At 40.6% G+C, this 18,225-nt stretch overlaps 1 protein-coding gene and 1 long non-coding RNA gene across 20 annotated transcripts in view; one reads left to right on the top strand and one right to left on the bottom strand.

The window, feature by feature from the left end:
• Positions 1-18,225, top strand: part of FNDC3B (fibronectin type III domain containing 3B) — a 353,909-nt gene that overhangs the window by 595 nt on the left and 335,089 nt on the right. For 2 of the 19 annotated variants that reach the window (XM_025284171.3, XM_006068124.4), the window contains exon 1: positions 350-478. The exons of 5 other annotated variants lie outside the window; for them this stretch is intronic. The gene's annotated coding sequence lies outside the window, so the exon portion shown is untranslated. Of the gene's footprint in view, positions 1-349; positions 479-1,276; positions 1,603-6,998; positions 9,237-13,029; positions 13,762-15,251; positions 15,790-18,225 lie in introns of those variants that run through there. 12 more of the 19 variants (XM_044944749.2, XM_044944733.2, XM_044944744.2 and 9 more) reach the window with 10 other exon arrangements.
• On the bottom strand, positions 10,371-13,376 carry LOC123334078. The gene is made up of 3 exons (XR_006551837.1): positions 13,300-13,376; positions 11,396-11,517; positions 10,371-10,579 (listed from the first exon to the last, which is right to left on the bottom strand). It is a non-coding gene; the product is annotated as an uncharacterized LOC123334078 (long non-coding RNA).

Here is an 18,225-nt window from a genome sequence, read left to right as displayed (position 1 = left end):
GAGGAATCCGCTCCCCCTCCCGGAATCTCCGCGGCAGGAACGCTGCCCAGGAGGGGGAGGGCGGGCGGAGAGGCCGAGGAATCTTCGACGTGTCACTTTCTGAGGCTGTAGATTTCCATATGGTGGAGGGAGGAGGGCGGGTGTGCGAAGTGGGGCTGAAGTCGGGCCGCCTCTCCGCGCCAGTCGGGGGCGGGCCGGGACCTCCGACCCGGGGATGCTCGCGGGGAGGGTCCCGAGCCCGAGCCGGCCCCCCGCCCAGGCCAGGCCTCTCAGGGACACTCCCCGCCTCGCCGCTGGCCACCTCAGTGCGCGCCACGTCCTCCCTCCCCGTCCTGCCCCCCGGACTCCCCCCGGGCTGGGGGCGGTAACCGGCGGCAGCGGCCGGACTCGGCGAGCCTGGCGGCTGGAAGCTCGGGCGGGGGAGTGGGGCGCGGCGGGAAGGAGCGGGCGACCCGGTGTGTGGGCCAGCGTAGCTCCGGTCAGTCGGTCACCCCGAGGGGCTCCCGGGCCGGGGTGGGACGGGCGGGCGGAATCCGCGCCCCGAGGCGGCCGGGAGGGGCCGCGCGGACCGTCTGGTGCCCGCGGCTGGGCGGAGGCCGGCCGGCGTGGGAAGGGCTTGTCACTCCCGGCGGAAAGTGGGGCCTCGGGCTGTGCCCGCGAACTTTCCCAAAGGTCCGGTCCCCGCGCCCCGTAAGAGCCCGAGCACCCGGGCCTGATGTCCCCGGAGACGGGGCAGGGCCGCCCGGAGGCGCCGTTGGCGGGGAGGCTTCCAGGAGTGCGCGGTTGGAGTTGGAGCTTTTCGAATCTCAACTCCCACCCTTCTATCTTTGACTAAGGGAAGCGATGGCATTTTATCTAGACAGTACCGTTTGCGGACTGCCTTAAAAGTTAAAACTTTTAATTTTTTTCTCATCAGTCCAGCACGTTCTTGAAACAAGATTTGGAATTTGGCCGCAGTGGGCCGACGCCGGGGCCGCAGATTCATACGTTGATCTCTCCATCCTTGTTGGTTTCTAGTCTCCCTCCCCCTCTTCCACCCAGGCTTAATCATATTTTGGAACGGGCGAGGTCTTTTGTTGGGTGGGCACCCCCCTTGATTGCTTGTCTGTTTATTTTTTGATGTGCAGTTAATTTGATTTGAATTTCCTCCAGTTTCCAGGCTCTCGTAGGGAAAGCTAAGGAAGAGGGAATACGCCACCTTTTTTTTTCTTCTTCTTTTTTTTTTTTTTTAATGTGGAGAGAGGTGGGGCATTGGGAAAGGGGAGGCACGGTGGTTGTGGGCAAAGAGTCAGAGGGAGCAGACAGACCCGGAAGAAAAGGAATCTGCTCTGGAATAACACTTTTTTTTTTTTTGAGGCTTCTGGCCTCTGGCAAAAATGCTCTGTTCTACTGCCTGAGCTGCTCTTTACTCTCAAGTTAGAGCTGTGACACGGGGCCGGGACTACGCCCGGGGGAAGAGCCCATGCAGCCACGCCAAGAGCAGCCTGTAGCCCTGGTTTTGTGCTTGTATGGGGGCCAGTGGTTTCCCCTGGTTGGAAGCGGCCTCTGTGGAACCGGCGTTTTGTAAATTTCCTGGCTCTCGGGGAGCGGCTGTTAATGACGGTAAAGTCTTTGGGCTTGCTTTCTGGTCCTGCAAAGGGACCTCACCTGTAAGGTCACTTGCCTCCCTCCACCATATGGAAATTCTCACTTTGTTTAGACACGAGAGGGTCACGCACAAGCTGGCCAAGAATGAGGCATACTTGGTAGAAAGAAAAAGTCACTAAAAAATGGTACTTAAACTCCTAGGCGCTTTTAAAGTGTTTTGGTTTATATGCTCCTAAGAGAAAAGAACTCTACATAAAGATAGTGTTCATTTTAAAAGAGATCTTAAAACTGTAAGATATCATCATGGAATAGGAGGTTGTAGCTTCTAATTACAGTATGTACAATTTCAGAAAGATATTCCAGTAACCTTTTAAGACAGACTTTATAAATAGCTCACGTCAGACCATGGGCTATATTGGAGAGTCAGTCTTCTGGGGTTTCTGGAGGAATGGTTGGGATCAGTTAGGAAGCTGGCTGTAGGAGCCTAGGTAGTAGTTTACTCAGTAGGAGTTTTGCCTAACATTTCATTTCAAGTGGCAACATTTGATAGTGTCCTTAGAACTGAAAACCTGAAGAACCTCCTAACTTTTCAGTTTTAGGAAAATGAGGCCCAGTGAGGGGGAATGACTTGTTCCGTGTTTGTGATCTTAGATTAAAACGCAATACTAGATTAATAGTTACTCTTTTGGATATCTAATGTGTACTAAGTACTGCATAGAGTGGTGGGTTGTTGTTGTTGTTTTTTAACATTATCTCATTAAAATTCTAATAGTCTTTCAATTTAGGTGATGTTAAGGACATTTTATAGACAAGGCATTGAGGTTCATAGAAATTTAATAACTTGCACAAGATCACATAGAATTTTCTTTGGTGATGGAATTGGTTTTATATCTCTGCTGTCCAGTATGGCAATCACCAGGCACGTGTAACTGTTGTACCATTTAAAATGTGGCCTGTTCGTAGAAGAACTACATTTTAAATTGTATTTACTTTTAATTATTTTAAACTGCTACTTGTGGCTAGTGGTTAGGTACCCTGATTTTGGGGACTGTAAAGTAGAACTTTCTCTCAAATCTATTTATGTTTAACTGGATCCCATTCCTTTTTAAGATTGCCTAGTTCAGTTTTCTTTCTTCCATACCACCAGAAGATGCTTAGATTTAGTTGTTAAGTGGAATTCAAATACCAGATTACCTGTAGCTCAAAAACAAGCAAATAATTGTTGTAAAAATACTTGCCTGTCATAGTAAAAACTGATAGACAAAAACTTTAAATGACATTTTCTGTTTGATTGAAATAACTGCTTATAGGAATTGTTGGTTATTTTCAGTATAATAAAGGAGTATAAGTAGGGAATGGTATGAAAAAATCACTAATAAGTTGAAAAAAACTACTCCCAGTATCCATTTACCTGTTCATTGGGTGATATTTTTCAAATGTGTTCATTCAGGTAAATAATATAACCAAATCAGCATTCACTTTCCTCATCTAGCTGCACGATTAACCTGAATTAAAATCATTGCTTTACTACCAAAGGAAGATTCTCTTGGTGGCATATGGTCAAATAGTTTTCTGATAAGTGGATTTAATTTAAATCTTTTGCATTTTAGAATTTATTTGGTAGAAGGAATTTCAACAACTTTCTTATTTTATTAATATATGAAAGTGAAAATTCCAACTCATGTTAAAATAAGCATTCATTTATCTGATTTCATCCATAAATATCCAATAACCCAATACCTTTTTCTTTCCTTTTTTTTTTTTTTTTGCCTACTGCTTTCAGGAAAAGACAGATGACAAAATAATCTTTTATTAGAATTTTAAAAACAGTAACTTCTGGATTCGTTTTAAATATATCTGAAGCTGCTCTATCTTTCATAGTTATTGTACTGCTCAGGGATAATTGCAGTTCATAATCCTGACCCTAGAGTATTAATGTGATTCTGAAAGACACTAGTAAGTCAGCTTTAAATTGTTCTGTATTATTTTACTGTTGTGTGAATTGTGTGGCCTCCATCTCTGAAAATTGTAAATTCAACTAAAGGTGAGGCATCAGTTAATTAGACCATTCAGATAGCTGTAAAACCTTTCTATACCCTTTCCTGACTATTGGGATCATAGTTATTGTCAAAGAACCAACATAAGAATCATGTTATAAATAGGATTATAGTGTTCTTGTGAGCGTGACAAATACTGGAAACATGATTTAACTCAGGATGCATAGTTCCATATTTTGGACATCAAGGTGCTTAATACAAATGAGACATAATTTAAAAGATATTGAAATGATAGGCAAAGGTTAGAGATCTCATGGGCCTCCCAAATCTTACATCCCCTAGTGAGGGCCACATCTGAGTATCAGTTTGAAATCAGAATAATCTGTCAGGGACTTAATTTACTTCTTAGCTGTGTGTCCTTGATAGATTTCTGAAACTCTGTTAGTCTGTTTCTTCATTTTAGTATAAGGAGAAAACATCTTACCTGTACCATTTTTCAAGTGGTTGTCACAAGGGGTTAATATGAGTCAGTGTATTGAACAGTATTTAGCAAAGCCTTGCACAAACTCCATAGTTTATTACATTGCAAAGTTTAAAAACTGAGTTGTTCTTAGGGAATTAGTTTGCATGTTTTCAGAGACCTCCAAATCGTGTTTGGACACTTTGAAAAATGATTCATTTTTTTTATTTGTGATGAATGAATAAAATTTCAATCTAAAGATTGAAATTTTATTTTCTTCATATTCCTAATGCCGTAGTTGATTTGTGACCTCTCAAAAGTTGTATTTCCTTACATGTGGTCCATAGCTGGTTGGCACTGCTGAAGTGGACAAGACATCAGCTTGATTCAGAATCATTCTTGAGGTGGAGGGGAAAAACGACAGTCTCCTAGAGGAATTTCCAAAATTGAATGATAGAGGCATGGGGTTCAGTCCCTGTATGGTATCTTGCTGCTGCTGCTGCTAAGTCGCTTCAGTCATGTCTGACTCTGTGTGACCCCAGAGACGGCAGCCCACCAGGCTCCCCCGTCCCTGGGATTCTCCAGACAAGAACGCTGGAGTGGGTTGCCAGTTCCTTCTCCAATGCACGAAAGTGAAAAGTGAAAGGGAAGTCGCTCAGTCATGTCCGACTCTTAGCGACCCCATGGACTGCAGCCTACCAGGCTCCTCCGTCCATGGGATTTTCCAGGCAAGAGTACTGGAGTGGAGTGTCATTGCCTTCTCCGTATGGTATCTTAGTAAGCCTATTATTTGAGCTTTCAGTAATTATAGCTGCATGTTGAGTGTATGCTCAGTCTCTTCTGACTCTTTGTGACCCCATGGACTGTCGCCTGCCAGGCTCCTTTGTCCATGGGATTCTCCAGACAAGAATACTGGAGTGGGTTGCCATTTCCTCCTCCAGGGGACCTTCTCTACACAGGGATGGAATCCTGCAATGCAGGCAGATTCGTTACCACTAGCGCCACCTGAGAAGCCCCAGAACAGGTTCTGGGTGGGGTGAAGCTTGGGGAATAGGATGGAGAATACTGGAGTGGGTTGTCATTCCCTTCTCCAGGAGATCTTCCCGACTCAGGGATCGAACCTGGGTCTCTTGCATTGCAGGCAAATTCTTTACCATTTGAGCCACCAGGGAAGCCCAGTTATAGCTGAGAATGGGGGAAGAAATCATTTTCTGTATAGGGAAATATTTGCAACCTACTGTGTTTTCACTTTGGAAATCACAATGCCTCTTCTTCACTTTAACGAAGTTAATACATTCAATGAGAGTGGTAAGACATTCAGTTCAGTTCAGTCACTCAGTTGTGTCTGACTCTTTGAGACCCCATGGACTGCAGCACGCCAGGCTTCCTTGTCCATCACTAACTCCTGGAGCTTACTCAAACTCATGTCCACCGAGTTGGTGATGCCATCCAACTATCTCATCCTCTGTCATCCCCTTCTCCTCCCGCCTTCAGTCTTTCCCAGCATCAGGGTCTTTTCCAGTGAGTCAGTTCTTTGCATCAGGTGGCCAAAGTATTGGAGTTTCAGCTTCAGCATCAGTCCTTCCAATGAGTATTCAGGAATGATTTCCTTTACGATGGACTGGTTGGATCTCCTTGCAGTCCAAGGGACTCTCAAGAGTCTTCTCCAACACCCCAGTTCAAAAGCATCAATTCTTCAGCACTCAGCTTTCTTTATAGTCCAACTCTCACATCCATACGTGACTCCTGGAAAAACCATAGGTTTGACTAGATGGACCTTTGTTGGCAAAGCAGTGTCTCTGCTTTTTAATATGCTGTCTAGGTTGGTTATAGCTTTTCTTCCAAGGAGCAAGCGTCTTTTAATTTCATGGCTGCAGTCACTATCTGCAGTGATTTTGGAGCCCAAAGAAAGTTTTCTACTGTTTCCATTGTTTTTCCATCTGTTTGCCATGAAGTGATGGGACTGGATGCCATGATCTTTGTTTTCTGAATGTTGAGCTTTAAGCCAGCTTTTTCACTCTCCTCTTTCACTTTCATCAAGAGGCTCTTTAGTTCCTCTTCACTTTCTGCCATAAGGGTGGTGTCACCTGCATATCTAAGGTTATTAATGTTTCTCCCGGCAGTCTTGATTCCAGCTTGTGCTTCATCCAGCCCAGCGTTTCTCCATGATGTACTCTGCATATAAGCTAAATATGTAGGGTGACAATATACAGCCTTCACGTACTCCTTTCCCAATTTGGAACCAGTCTGTTGTTCATATCCAATTCTAACTGTTTCTTCTTGACCTGCATACAGATTTCTCAGGAAGCAGGTTAGGTGGTCTGATATTCCTATGTTTTAAAGAATTTTCCACAGTTTATTGTGATCCACACAAAGGCTTTGGCATAGTGAATAAAGCAGAAGTAGATTTTTTTCTGGAACTCTCTTGCTTTTTCTATGGTCCAGCGGATGTTGGCAATTTGATCTCTGGTTTCTCTGACTTTTCTAAATCCAACTTGAACATCTGAAAGTTCACGGTTCACATACTATTGAAGCCTGGCTTGGAGAATTTTGAGCATTACTTTGTTAGTGTGTGAGATGAGTGCAATTATGTGGTACTTTGAACATTCTTTGGGATTGGAATGAAAACTGACCTTTTCCAGTCCTGTGGCCACTGCTGAGTTTTCCAAATTTTCTGGCATATTGAGTGCAGCACTTTCACAGCATCATTTTTTAGGATTTGAAATAGCTCAACTGTGAGCCTGTTATTTTCAAGTAAACCTTAATTCTCATCCTTGTGCAGCTGCTGGGAATGCACTTGGGTAGTTGAAAGTCAAAGTCACTCAGTTGTGTCTGACTCTTTGTGACCCCATGGACTATACAGTCCATGGAATTCTTCAGGCCAGAATCCTGGAGTGGGTAGCCTTTGCCGTCTCCAGAGGATCTTCCCCACCCAGGGATTGAACCCAGGTCTCCCACATTGCAGGCAGATTCTTTACCACCTGAGCCACCAGGGAAGCCCCTAGGTAGTTGAGGAAAAGCTTTATTCTTTAGTTGACACTGAATGCCTTTGAATATAGGAAAATATTTGTAAGCACATTTTTTTTTGCCTTAAAATACACAATACTGTATATATAGTATTAATGTATTTTTTAAAAGGCAGAGAATGCTTCAGTCACTGTGGCTAGGCAGAGGCAGGTTTCTGTTGAAGCAAAGTACAGGCTCACTTGGGAGGATGACTTGATGGTTGGTACTTGAGCTTCCTTGGTGGCTCAGTGGCAAAGAATCTGCCTGCTAATGCTGGAGATGAGGGTTTGATCCCTGGGTTGCAAAGATCCCCTGGAGAAGGAAATGGTAACCTGCTTTAATATTCTTGCCTGGGAAATCCCATGGACAGAGGAGCCTGGAGGGCTACAGTTCATGGGGTTGCGAAGAGTTGGACTGAGCACGCACGTACTTGAACTGTTTGCAAGGTATAGCCAATGAGAAGCAGGTCCCTAGTCACAAGCTTACCCAGAGGGGGATTGTTTATGGTGTGGGTTTAGAGTCAAGGATCTGTCTCTGGAGACCAGAGGTTTGTAGGGGTAGGGGTTGGAACCCATAGAGCAGAGAGGGGAAGTTGGGAGGTTTTTAAACCACCAAGAATAAATCCAGTAAGATAAGACTATAGTGATCATCTATTACAGGTGGGGAAGTTTCTTAATTTAAAAATGTATCAATCCTTGAATCTCTTTTATTGGTCCCTAGTTGAGATATAAAAACACCTGGATTATAATTTCATTGGTTAATGAAAGGTCCTTGCCAGAACTCACCGTCGGTTCAGTCACTGGCTCCTATCATCTTTTGTTTGTGTAATATTACTACTACTTGTCAGTTTTCATATAGTTGGAGGGAGAAGATTTTAATGGTGTTGAGCCAAAGCTAGCATAATTTGCCATTCTAGTAAGTTTCTGTTTAAAATGTGTCTTGTATTAAATGATTATATTTGAGTTTAAAATATAATTATGTAATTTTATTTCATGTACTTGTTTATTACTCAGGAGGCAGTTATTGAGTTCTAAACTAGGTGCTTAATGAAATATTGTATGCTGTTCTGACTTTTTTTGCAAATTCAAGACATTTTTCTGTTTACTTCAGGGGTCTTTTGCTCATATTTTTGAGATGTTGTAGAGGGAGCTGTGTTTGCCACCAGACTCCTAGGGCAGGATGTGACAATTTAGTCCTTTGCTCCTATCTGAAATCTGAAAAATGTTAACAATTGGAGCACCTATAGGCTATGTTTAAAACTAAATTTATATAAGAATTAAAGGCTTTTGATACAAACCTTGTTTTAACTTTTTGGAAGATGAACTTTTTTTTTATAAAGGCAACCAATCAGAAAAATTTGTTTAAATTAAGTTGATATAATACAGACTCATAGTGTTCAATTATGAAGAGCTTTCTGTTAAAATAACTATCTGGAAAATTGTCTTCATACATGAGCAAATGTAGTATGTTTGAGAAATAATGGAAGATTCTAAAATCCCAGGAAATAACACGATTTAATTTATTCTTAAGGGGCTCAGTCAGTTTCTCCACAGCTGGTGGGAGAGGGTCTGTGTTAAAAATAACTTCATTGTTCTGGATGTAACTGATTAGGAATTTGCAATTATCCAGGCAAGTCTAAGATAAAGTTTGGCTTACTACTCTATTTGAAAAGGTTTTACTGTAACAAGTTTAAATAGATCATAAGAGGAATATTTACTTAATTGGGAGAACAAACCACTTTAAGCACCTTGGAAAAATCAATTTACTTGAAAACAATGTAAAACTGCAGTATGGGTTGAAAATAGTTCTACTACTGGGCTTTTTCATAGAGGTGTGGGACTGCCATGAAATAAACAGCAATTTATTCAGTACTGTCACATGAACTAGGAATAGTTAGAAGTATATTTTTGTATACAAAATAAGTCATAACAGTAAGCAAATGTCCACCTCCCCATATCTCATCCCACTCCCACCAATAGAGTCCCAGATATGCCTGTTGATTTGCTTTGAATGTCTTCTATTGATATTTGTTTTGCTACTTGTTATCTCCTCCTGTAAGCACTTGATGGCAGATTGGTGAGAGCAGGTGTTAAAGGCTTAAAAACATCATTATTGCTTTTAACTGCCCATCTCTTCCTCCATATGGGATTGGGCAAAGTTGGGGAAAGCCTGCCAGTGGTATTTAGGTAAGTTTATTATAAATCTTTCCCTTCTACTTTTACTAAAGCAAGGCCTTCCTGGACAGCTTAGTTCCAGGTATTTTGTGAACTGCCCCAAGAAAAGTAAATTTCTTTAAAAAATATTTAAAAATATTTATATCGACTTATTCAGACATGAGGTTTTCAAATACTTGACTTTTTAGAGTTCAGACTGACCAGTTTTTATGGTACAGGTTGTAAATGTAGGATCCTCAATATGCTTTTAGGGTATTATGCTCCTTTTTATCTTATATTGAAAAAAAATTAACACATTTTATATTTTCTATTATTTAAGTCACTTAAGAGAAAAATGTTAAAAGTCATTAGATATTACTGTTCCTCATTTTTCTGTTTTTCTTGTACCAGGAAAAAAAAAATCCAATTTAGGGTAATAAAGGTAAATGTTGATCTGAATTAATGAATCAGAGAATACTTGAATATGTTGAATTGGAACACTAGTATATTGCTGTTGGGAATGTACAAAGGTACAGCTGCTGTGGAAAATAGTTTTGTGGTTTCTCAAAAAGTTAAATATAGAATCACCTAGCAATTCCATTCCTAAGTATGTACCCCAAATAACTGAAAGCAGGGACTCAAACAGATACCTGTATACTAGTGTTTATACTGGTATTATTTAGAATATCTAAAAGGTGAAAAAAGGCCAGATGTCCATTCACAGATGAATGAATAAACATAATGTGGTCTATACACACAGTGGAATAGTATTCAACCATAAACAGGAATGAAATTCCGATACATGCTACAACAGAGTTGAGCCTTGGAAACATTATGCTGAGTGAAATAAGCCAGACACAAAAGGGCAAATATTGCATGTTCCTACTTATGTGAGGTCCCTGAAACAGGCAAATTCATAGAGAAGAAAAGGAGAATAGACATTACCAGAAGCAAGGGGAAGAGGAATAGGTATTATACTTTGATCCGTCCTGAGCTTCTGTTTGGGATAATGAAAAGTTCTGGAAATGAATAGTGGTGATGGTTGCTCAATATTGTTAATGTATTTCATGTACCTGAACCTTCATGTACCCTGAACCATGTGATTAAAAATGGTTAAAATGGCAAATGGTATGTATGTTTTATCACAATAAAAAACTGAAAACAAAATTGGAGATTTCTTCCACATGATTTCAGCTTGCCTCTGCTTGCTCCTCCTCGGTGGACTCCATGCCGCGTATGTAGATGTTGCTCCTCCTTCCCGTTGCCTAGTGCAGCGTAAAGGGTGATTTCCCCTAGGCCATTTTTGGAGGTCAGTGTTTCCTTATTTTATTAACTGACTTGAATTTAAGAGGAGACTATTTAAAAGTAGGAGATCCCTGGAGAGAGAGAAAAGAAGATATTTTAACATTTAGATGAGCCAGGTAGTTTATTAATATCCACAGACTGTGTAGGCACACAAAGGTGGTCTATCGTGAATTTCACTGTGAGTCGTCCAGGGAGTAGGATGTACAATTAGACCTGTCATATTTTCTAACCTTTAAACATTTTTTGTAATTTCAATTGTGTCATCTTCCATACTCTAGGAAAACTTTGATTTCCACTTAGGGAAAGGGTCTAAGTCATCTCAGTACTAGTGTTGGAAAAGCATTTAAGGAAACACATTCTTCAGTTTGTTAGACGAAAACTTACTGAGAGGGGATAGAGTGAGAGCAAGTATGTAGTATTTTATTCATCTGAACTTATGTCTAGCACCTATTAATTATTCATAATGGTGACTGTTCTCTGAGTGTTGGTTTTTTGTTTTGCTTCTGAGATACAGATGTTGAGTTTAGGTAGATCACTTATAAAATGATGGTGCAGGATTTTTGTTAAGTGATTGGATATAAAGCTTAAACATCCGGCATAAAGTGCATGTTATGAATACTGAAAATATCAGATAAAAATCCAGATGGAAAGACTTTGCTCCAGAGCCATGATTTTAGGTAATTTATCATTTTCTTTAATTTCTTCTGGCACTATTTCTATACTTTTCAGAACACTTGTCCTTTTCAGTGTTGTCTGATTGTCTCCTTACTTGAGTGTAGGAATGATTACTTATTTACCTTAATGTCTTTGGAGAGTGCATAGTAAGTGCTCATTGGATGGATGGTTGGATAAATTCCTAGGCTAAATATGCCATTTAAACTTAGTACCTCTTCTCAGACACTCAAGTCATTATTTCTCTGCTGAAGTCGATCTTTTTGAAGCATGGGCGATATTATCGGCATTGTGTTTCCACAGTTTTCCTGAAAATTTTTTTTCTCATGGTAGGGATCTAATAAAATATTAAAAGCATGAGTCACTTTCAGTGCAAACCTAGCCTTTCATCCATTGCTATTTTAAAGAAACAAAGTTCTCCAGAGAGTACATGGATTATTTCCCCCCCATATTTGTATCATATCACTGATTGATTTTGAAAATACGAATAGAACGAATAGCTTGTATTTCTATTCCCTAAAAATGCCACCCTTGATTATGTATGTTTTGCTTGTCTATTGGAGTCAGTTTGGGAATTATAAATTAAGAACATTATTTTTGGAAAAAGGTGACAGTTTAAAATGATCTTCTTATAGGGAAACTCGAGAACGGAGACACTGAGGGGGCAGGAAAAAAAACCCAACATGTGTCTTGCTAAGTGGTTGGGGGTCCAGCAGAGAGAGTTGATTCTGCTAGACTGGAGGCCAGAGTATTTAGTGCTACACTAAGCCATGGAGCTCACTCCAGTACTCTTGCCTGGAAAATCCCATGGACGGGGGAGCCTGGTGGGCTGCCGTCTATGGGGTCGCACGGAGTCGGACAGGACTGAGCGCCTTCACTTTCACTTTCCACTTTCATGCATTGGAGTAGGAAATGGCAACCCACTCCAGTGTTCTTGCCTGGAGAATCCCAGGGACAGGGGAGCCTGGTAAGCTGCCGTCTATGGGGTCACACAGAGTCAGACACGACTGAGGCGACTTAGCAGCAGCAAGCCATGGAGAAAAGGTAAGAGAGTGTATGATGGAAACCTGAGGTGACTGACCTCAGCCACTAGCAGGGCGAGGTAAGCATACTTGAGAAGAGAAGAATCTCTCGGAGCATCCTAGGGCTAATGTATGGGGCGGAAGGCGCACGTGTGCCCTCATTCATTCAGTCTGGGGTGGGATCCGAAATCTTCATTAGGTGTTTCAGGTGAATTCTGTGATCCAACAACTTTGGGAAACTCAGATTTGGGAACTTGGCCCTATTGGTAATCTATCCTTTTCAAGTTTTTTACCTGTTACCTGCAAAGAGGTGAGGTGGGAGGAGTACTTAGAAGGGATAGCAGAGGACTCTAGTTAGGACCCAGGGCAGAATTGAAGGGTTCCTCAGAAGGGTTTAATGTCATGTTCTTTGGGATAAAATGATAACCACCCTTAGTGGTTTAATATAGAAACGAGGACGCTTGTCATTTGTGCACTCAATCCAAACATTTGGACTGCAAGCCAGATGTAAAATAGTGACCAGCAATAGTTGAGCACATACCACATGTCAGAGACTTGCATGTATATAAAATTATGAAAGATAGAAAAGATTTCTATTTTTCTGTTTTCACTATCTACTGCAGAAGCCCAATCATACCTGGTGGCTGCAAATGTATGTCAGTGAACTAAGATTAAAGGATATGCTCAAAAAGGTAGAAAAGATCACCTGGACTGCAGAACTTTTTTTCAACTATATCACTGCTGCTTTAATAGTTCACATTAAATGTCTTCTTTGTATCTCCAGACTTGGAACAGGGTCTGTTTGTGTTCCCAGGTAGCTGAATGCTAAGGCTAAGTACTAGTTGAATGCCTTCCATGTGTTCAACCTGTCGATGGTCCAGAAACCTAAAATTTACTTTTGAAACAATAATAATACTCTGGACATCTCCCAAGAGGGAGATTTTCCTAGATTGTTTTCTGTAATAGCAACTGAACCTTGGAATGAGAGAAACCAGAGAATAAAAGTATACTTCATAGAAAGTAATATATGAGAAACTCAATATAGTGAATGGGAATGATCTAGAGCAGCTGATTAAGAAATGGTAGTGAAGTTTTACCTGACTCAGACATGTGAAAAATGCTGTGAGAGAGAGTCCTTTTCACTCAGTGGCAACACCGTTTTGTTCATTTTGCATTCTCTCTCCCCGGTGCCTTTCATTTAAGTTAATTTATATAGTGTAAGATCCTGTACTTATAAGCTGCACCTGGAAAAGCAAGGCCTCGCATTCCTAATACTAACCCTTTCTGTCCTTTTAAGGCTAATAGTTTGTGGTGTTTGGGTTGCACTGAAGGCAGCCACAGGGGTGGGATGAGCCCAGAACTGACTAGAACGTGTCTCGTCTCTGCAAATGCCAAGAGCAGCTCCCGTGGTGCATAAAAGGTGACCTCAGGATTCAGAGAGGCCCTCTGCTTTCCCAGACGGCCCAGGCTAAACCTGGGGAGCTGGCAGCCCTAAATGCTTCCTTTGTTAGAAATTATTGCGCTCCCTACTCCATCTTTAGAAAGTGAGTTCACCAAAGGTGCGTTAAGGACAAGGCTTTGAAGTGGGACCTGACTTGCTTTCTCTCGCTGTGTTTGTGTGTGGGGCGGTGTGGATGAAGAGTAATGAAGATGCAGTGCCCACAGCGATATTACCTAAACACTGCTGCTTACTACTCCTTCACAAGAGTGCTGCTCATGGTCCAGAAGGAGCCATGTGCTTCTCTGGGGATTGTGTGTCCACAGAATGGGGAGGACTATGAGAACAACCTTCTCTTGTTTCTCAAAACTTCTGTCCAGGAGGGAGGCTATAAATGGTAAAATGTCCATGACCCATTGCCACCCCAGAGAGGGGCTCCCTGATGCTGGCCTGCCTACATGCCCTCCTCTCGGTGCAGCTCGGGGCTAGCAAGCCTTTGCCTTGTAACCAGGCTTTCAGAGCTTGATGGTGGTGGTCTTCATGACACAGAGTACTACAGGATCTAACTAACTTTAAAATTAAAACAATTTTCTTAAATTGAAATATAGTTGATTTAAAATGCTGTGTTACTTTCAGGTATATAACACAGTGAGTCAGTTATACATATGTGTATATATATCCGTTTTCAGATTCTTTTCCATTATAGATTACTACCGAATGTTGACTATGATTCCCTGTGCTCTACAGTAGGTTCTTGTTGGTTATCTGTTTTATATATAGGAGTATGTGTGATTGAACTAACTTTTAAGAGCACTTAATTTTAAAACCTCTATTTTATACCTTAAGGTGTAGAGGAAACAGTGTTAAGCACTCTAAAAAAGGGAGTATGTTTTAATTTTTGAATTTGGGCACTTTGTTGTCTTAAGTTTTAAATTGCTTGGATCCTCGCCTATCTAACCCTTTGTACACTTTTACCACTTTCACCTGGAAGTGGAGATTTATTGATATGTAATTTTGGATAAAAGATACTGAAATTGCCCATGTGTATGCTCATATTCAAGGAAATTATGAAATCAGCTTTGAGCCTCCTAGAAAGGAAGTTCAATTTTTAAAATGCTGCCCTTTTAAAATTATTTAGCTGTTTAGTGAATATGTCTCATTATTTATACTTAGCACATAAAAATACTGGATATGGATGTTCTTTTGTTATGCCACAAATGAAGACTGATAATTCCCAACCCCCTAGCTATATCCCTGAATTTTAGACCAATATGGTCAACTATAGATCTTTACCTTAATTCCCACAGGCATTTCCAACTTAGTCTACCCGCTGTCTTTTTTTTTTTAAGAGACTTATGGGAGCAGGGAGAAGAAATGGATAATAATTTTTAAGGCTTGTGTCTTAATTTAGGCTTTAATTAGCAACAGATATCTTTAATTTGGACTGCCCAGGTGTTGCTAGTGGTAAAGAACTCCCCTGCCAGTGCAGGAGACATAAGAGATGCGGATTCAGTTGCTGAATTGGGAAGATCCCCTGGAGAAGGGCATGGCAACCTACTCCAATATTTTTGCCTGGAGAATCCCATGGACAGAGGAACCTGGTAGGCTGTAGTCCATAGGGTTACAAAGAGTTGAACATGCCTGAAGCGACTTAGCACACACGCATCTTCAATGCAAAATTTCTTTACTAATGCAGTAGCGTTATTTCCAAGTTTATTTGATTTTGACATTCTAATCTTGCTATGTGGTTACTGCTCTGTAGCTTTAACTGTATTTTAATGATACCTGGGACACTCTGATAATTTTAAAACCTAGTCTTTTAGATTTTTCTATTTGCTTATTAAATTTGTGGAAACAATGTCATTTCCTATTTATGTTTTACTTTCCAATTCTCTTAATTCAGTTTTCTCAGGAGTGCAAACCCATTAAAGCATAGTAGTTGGCTAATAAGAGAAAATTGAGGGTACAAATAAATTTTCCCTAGATTCCCTTAGCTTCATTTTGTTTGGAGTAATTTTAGGCCCTGAGTGTTTGCCATTAACGTTCTATTTTTGCAGGCTTTCCTCTCTTGCTTTTGTGAGAAGCAGGGATTGTAGGAGGGAGTAGAGGAAAGTAGGCCAGGTTTGAGAAGGATGTAGTGCCAATGAAGGTGAGTGAGTTTGTCTCTATTATCTTTTATGTGGGATGATAAGTTTTCCAAATTCTAATTTCCACTGAGTCATCTGTGAGTTCAGTAGAGGGGCAATTCTTTGTCTGCTGTCAGATGTTCTGCTTGGCAGATTAATGAACAACCTTTTTTTTTTTTTTTTTTTTTTAAGTATTTTTAATGCAGATTGCTATATTTGTATATTTTTAATTAAGTGTCCATTTTGGCCAAGAAATAACTTTTTCATGCCATTTTTTCAGGAAAAGCATACTAATAACTTTCTAGAAAGCTTAATCACAAGATAGGTTGGATGAAAAGGAAACATCTTTTAGAGAAACCACTCTTCTTGGAAGTTTTCTAGTTCTTGTCTGTAAATAATAAGAGTATCACATACAATTTTTTTATTTGTGGGGCATGAGAAGCTAATCACTTAACTTGGACCTAATATTTTTGGTAAGAAGGTAAATCTTTCATCATCATTTGTAGTGGGAGGACTGAGCCCACGTGCTCTGGAAACTGAGCCCTGAGTTTGAGACCCCAGATTTTCAGCTCTCTGCAGATGTGTAACTCTGTTTGGTTAACTACGGCATTTTGGTGGCTTTGTCTGTTAAAAGGAATTGTTAGAACTGTTGAGCTTGGTATGATGCTTTGTCAAGTGCTTAGCAAGAGAGAGCTGTTATTTTATTATTTTATTCACTGATTACAGACATTTAATCATTGGAAATACTTCTTAATGGGATGATAGTTATTTAAAATCATTTCTCTGTTACTTTAAAAATATATATGAATACAAGCCATCAGTTTTGTCTTGGACTTACCCCTGACTCCTTGAGTGTTCTTGTTCAAGTGACATCTTTGTAGTTCATCTCCAAAATCATGCTTGAGCTGTTTAGCTTATAAAGGAATGTGGGCATAGAATGAAATAACATGTGAGAATCACTTTGGGGGATTGGAGGGAGCGTGTCACAATGCCAAGAAAAGTACTTTAAAAAGTGCTATTTCTACCAGTATTTTTCTTCTTCCCTGCCATCTCCAAGAAAGGTGGTCTCTTTTTAAGTAGATATACAGCAGTTTTGCTTCCTCTCCAAAGTCTGGGATCTAAGGAAAGTTGTAATAAAGGAGAGTAACTTGCTCCCTTTCCCTCTCCCTTTTTTGTGGATGTTGCTCTAACTTTTTAAGAGAGAAGATTGGGCCTTGACTTTAGTGGGCAAAACCATGGGGCTCCAAGACCTGACTTTCATCTCTGGGTCTTCACCTCGGATGATGTTCTTCATCTCTATACAATGGCATAGAGATGCCACTGCAGGGGAACAGCACGGTGCAGGCTAAGTAAGACCTTGACATATTTTAAATCTTAGCCATCTTTGTTGCTCACCGCTTCAATGCTCATTTCTTTAAAATAACATAGAATATTTGGCAGAGGTGTCAATGACTAGAATGGTTTTCTCTGCTTTGCCAGTGCCTAGGCCTCACCAACTTCTTATAAATTGGAAGCTTAGCTCCAAAAACATAAAAGAAGAAAAACCTGAATTTTAGCTAGTTGTGTACTGGCAGGTTATCTTAGACATAAACACAGTTGAATGGAAAGGATAATAGGGACTGGAGCCTGTGTTGCTCCATGGGAGTGAATGAGCCAGTGTTAGACGTTAATGTTGGGGGAAAAAAACAACCTTCACCACTTTAAAAAAACAAAACAAAAACAAAAATCAGGCAGTCATTGCAGGCTAACTGATGAAAATGAAAGGTCAGTTCCTTCAGTGCCCCACCTCAGTGTATGCCCCAGGCCATGTTAATAATGGCAATCCTATTATTTTCTTGCAGTAAGCAGGAAATGCTGTCTACACCCATTAGATTTGTTTGAGTGGCCCCTGGCTGGAAATGAAGAAAATTTAATTTTCTAACTAGCTAGGCGGAGGAGGAAAAAAATCATGCAGTGCTGCATAGAGGTTGATTGGGGGACTGGAATAAGAAGAGTGTTATTAAAAAAAGAACTTGATGTTTTTAATCTCGATTATAGGAATGTATGTACATTGAAATCATGAATGGACTTGCATGCAGGTTATGTGTGTAGAAAATCTTTCTGAATATTGTCAGAACTGGCTCAGTTCTGGATTTTTTACCACATTTTTGCAGACTGCACAGTTCTCACATATCCCACTGGCTGCTGGAAACTTGCTGGGTTAGTTGTTTTTAAGATTGATTTGCTTTTCAAAACCAACATTCATTTTGGAGAAATTTGTATATTCATTAGGGCAATCAGTTACTCTGTTAGTATCAATAGCAGGAAGAAAAAAATTGGTATTAGGTAATGTTACAGAGAAAGTGAGCCTCTCCCTGCCTTTCAGGGTTGCATTGACTAATCTCATGGCTTTCTTGGTTTTCACTGATTCATGTCCTTTGCTTAAAAATGATATCTTTTAAAAAGTGTGTTTTTTCTTT

This window comes from Bubalus bubalis, chromosome 1 (genome assembly GCF_019923935.1).
Source record: "Bubalus bubalis isolate 160015118507 breed Murrah chromosome 1, NDDB_SH_1, whole genome shotgun sequence".
NCBI lineage: Eukaryota > Metazoa > Chordata > Mammalia > Artiodactyla > Bovidae > Bubalus > Bubalus bubalis.
This window is presented reverse-complemented; position numbering and strand designations above follow the sequence as displayed.